Source organism: Homalodisca vitripennis, chromosome 1, assembly GCF_021130785.1.
Source record: "Homalodisca vitripennis isolate AUS2020 chromosome 1, UT_GWSS_2.1, whole genome shotgun sequence".
NCBI lineage: Eukaryota > Metazoa > Arthropoda > Insecta > Hemiptera > Cicadellidae > Homalodisca > Homalodisca vitripennis.
Genome location: NC_060207.1, coordinates 5,041,263 through 5,045,357, shown reverse-complemented (window position 1 = coordinate 5,045,357; position 4,095 = coordinate 5,041,263). Strand labels below are relative to the sequence as shown.

Genomic DNA, 4,095 nt, shown 5'->3' with positions numbered 1-4,095 from the left:
GAAAAACCCAAATTGTCAAATTCTTAACTTGAAGTGAAAATTCTTCAATATGATGAACCACATTTCCAAATTTATTGACCAACTGTATTATTTTTTATTACTATATTTTAGAGACAATTTTACTTCAGATCAAGAATTTGTTAGTTTTATGGTTATCCTATTATATTAAACAAATTTTAATGGAACGGTTAGCGTTATTTGTAACCTAATTTAAAACGTCTCAGAAATATCAATACTTCTTCCATTTTATTTTCCTATTTATTCTTCATACAAAAGAAATTAAAAAGAAGGGGAAATATAAAATTAATGTACCAATGAAATGGTTTATACTGAATAGTTACAACAGTAACAGTATAACCTATTAATAAAATACAATTTCATATATTCAAATAATAACCTTCAATGCCCAATTGAATACTTTAAGTATTTTACTATAAGTACGTTATGGATAGTTTGACTTACAAGTCCCAGTATTACACGTATAGTTTTAAAGTTATACAGTTATTGAACAGTGTTCCTTGCCTAATAAGTTTCTAAGCACCAGTTATGAATAAAACAGGGGTTTTCTTATATCTATTTATAACTGGTTTTCTGATTTATACTACTTCCATATCGGAAGCCCAAGTGGCAAAAAGAAGTCCTGTAAGTATTCGTAACGAAAAGGTCAATCACATATATATTTAAATGTTATCTTGTTGGTTTGTTGTGTTATTTTTTATTATACCTTTTTTTAAAACAGCAAATGTTGAAATATTAAAGGAAATTTTATACCGAGAAGTCAAATAATTGTTATATATATGGCCTGTACCTCCAAAAATACAATTTCCCAGCTAACCTGTAGTTTTTGTACCATTGGGCAAACCTGAAATTCTCTGCAGGTAAGAATGAGCAGTTTTTCAATAAATCACTAAGACGAAAAAAGCCAAGAGCCTTACACGGTATTCGTCATAAAAAAGGCTATAAGAATTGCTACGAACTGAAAGCTATAAGCAAAATTAAACCTTGTAAAAATATTTCTTGAAACGTCTTGAATCTAATGAATTGTGAATTTGCCACATGAACTCAAATTGGAATCTAAACAACCATATGGACTTAATATTTACCAAATTATTTGTTTCTACTTTAATCCTTTGATTATTATACTATCCAAATCTGTCTGAATATCAAAGCGTAACATATGTTAAACACATTTTAGAAAGTTTATATTGCTTTTTCAGTTATTTTATATAGGGTTATTGTGAACTTGACAAAGTTTTAATAAAACGGAATATTGTACAGACAACAATTATTGAAGTTATCTTTAAACTACTTTGAATTAAATAGCACAAAATGAGACGTTTATTGAAATCATAGTAATTTTTAAAAGCATTCATTTGAGAAATATTTACATTAAAATATACTTTAAACTCTATATTCCGATATGTTTTGTATATAGTGCAGAAGTCGAGAGCCAATTTGATTTGTATAAGAAGACACCATAAATTCGGTTTTTAAATTTTCAGGTGCACTAGTGAAGGTGAAGGTTGAAATTAAATGTGCTAAAGGGTTAAAAATATAAAAAGATGGTTTTTTTTTTCAGATCAATATTTTATTTTCTTGACTCTATTAAAATTAACCGTCAGGCATATAATTAATGTTAAACTATCGTCCACTAACCGTACAGAATGTAGAGATTGTTTTCAATTTCCTTATCTAGTAGTCAGACGATGATGTAACTATTATACGTATCTAACTGTCGGGTTTAAGTGTATCGAGATATCAAAATATAGTCTCTAAAAATAATTAAGGTTTCATGTGTTTAACCATCTCGATACGCTATATTCGATCTCTACCAAAACTAGCATGGCTGACGATCTTTCACTTTCTTGGAAAACATTCCTCTATTGACTTGTTTGCTTATACAGTACACATTGACTCTGGACTCCTCCATCTGTATTGTGTGAAGCTGGTAAGGCATACTGAAAATAAATCCATAAGGCATAATTGTATAACCAATATTCTAAAATATGTAATAGATAGTTAAAGTCTAAAAATATGTTTACTATGCAAGTTCTTTGGATTTTTAAAACGTATTTATATATTTTATGAAATTAAAAGTACAGACTGTATGTATATGTTTGAGAGCTACAGAACAACACTTTTACTATTGACCATTATCGATGATAGAACTGTTTGATTAAAACCTTTTCTAAAATTTGCCTTGTGTATAATTAATTTTCTAACTTGATGTTTTTTGTTCTAATTTTAGCAGCAGACGTGTTGCAGAAATGGAGTTTGTGTAATTTGCAGCGACCCACCATCTCAAGCTTGTATTAACTGTATGAGACACAGGGGAAAGTAGTCTGCTATAATCAACAAATGTGTGATGCTGACTTTCAAGGGATTTTAATAATGAATAATAAAATATAATTTGATTTTTTCTCAACAAACGCATTTATAAGCCATGAATACCTTAAATACAATGCTTTATTATGGGGCATTTATGAGTACTTTTATTTACAACCCTTTACTTATGACTTTGTAACAGGCTTCAAAAATATCGAACAATTTTTAGCAAGTTTTATTTTCTATATAGCCCACAAATATATTTTCTGTACAAATAGCTAACTAACGGCACTTTTTAAATTTACAACAATCACCAAATGTCGTATATCGTACCTTCAAATACTAAAACGGACAACTCTTAGTTGTAGTGCTATATTCAAGCTTTATATCTTGTATATTCAAGCTTTATATCTTGAGTATAGCTAATACACTTATTTTTAGTTACAGCACATGTTGGATATGATAAAATATTCTACATTCTAAAAACATAATAATTATGTCTAAATGCTTTTTATTTTTTTCTTGTGAAGCATAACAGTTTGAGGTTGTATATCTTTTCTTTGCACACAAAATGAAATTAACCTTTAGTACAGCCTCTTAAGAGCTTTTTTAATTAATATCCCGGTTATCTATTATTGAGCTTCCTTATTTTTCAGAATAGCTTACTTTAGTTGAAGAAACCCAATAATAGCGATGTTGGAGGTCATGAAGTTCCAGATGTGGTAAAAAACAATTATATAACTTGCATATTATAGATGTCTACAAGTAAATAACAGTGACCTTAATATGCCTACAAACATCTCGCCGTCGTATATATAGTGATCCTCATGCCACATATTCCAATATAATATCCAATATAATCACGAGCTTCCAGATTGTACACGTCATCGAACTGAGATGGAATTCTGCCAATAACAGGGACCTGCCTACAAACATCTCGCCGTCGATATATAGTGATCCTCATGCCACATATTCCAATATAATATCCAATATAATCACGAGCTTCCAGATTGTACACGTCATCGAACTGAGATGGAATTCTGCCAATAACCACATTAACATCAATGGAACGTGGGGGCTGTTCTTCGTCTATTTTCGAAGGCGAAGATGCACAATAACTATTTATCAATTAACTTATACTTTGAACGTGTTGAAGAGGGGTCCGATTGGATGTCGTGGCTATGGAGATTTGTTACGATATGTTACGAAGAACGACTCTTAAGACTCTCTTTTACATAACAGTGAAAAATGGGTTGTCATCATTACTACTATCACTTTTGGTGATTATTTAGCAAATACCTTTATAGGTTTAATTTTGAAGCGCCAGGACTTTACAGTCTAGGAGTCTGGGCTACTCTTGAGCAAGCTCATAGGCGTACAGTTACCCACAGATAGAGCTGAATCGTGTTGTGGACAGTATTAGTGTAGGTTGGGAGAAGGTGGGCGAGTAGTTGTGTCAAAAAACTAGAAAACTAGGCCACAATTTGTAGTTTTAGAGAAACATTCAGTTATATATTTAAATTATTGTGAATAACTTAACAAAAGTAATTAGGTTTCCATAGTCAAGTTCCAAATAACTAACTGATTTATGTTCAGTTTCAAGTACTCGAAATTAGCTTTCTAAAAAGTTTCCATGCGTGGGGGCAGTGTAATTTCAATCGTTAAAACGCCGTTTACATATTAATTGACAGCAATTGCGCATGTAAGTGTTTCCAAATTATGTATAGATTGGGGTTTTTTACCTGTTGGAACTTTAATTATTCGCTTATC

The 4,095-nt window shown here is 30.6% G+C and overlaps 1 long non-coding RNA gene across 1 annotated transcript; it reads left to right on the top strand.

The window, feature by feature from the left end:
- Window positions 1–432: 432 nt before the first annotated feature.
- On the top strand, window positions 433–2,479 carry LOC124367573. The gene is made up of 2 exons (XR_006923133.1): window positions 433–642; window positions 2,249–2,479. It is a non-coding gene; the product is annotated as an uncharacterized LOC124367573 (long non-coding RNA).
- Window positions 2,480–4,095: the final 1,616 nt, after the last annotated feature.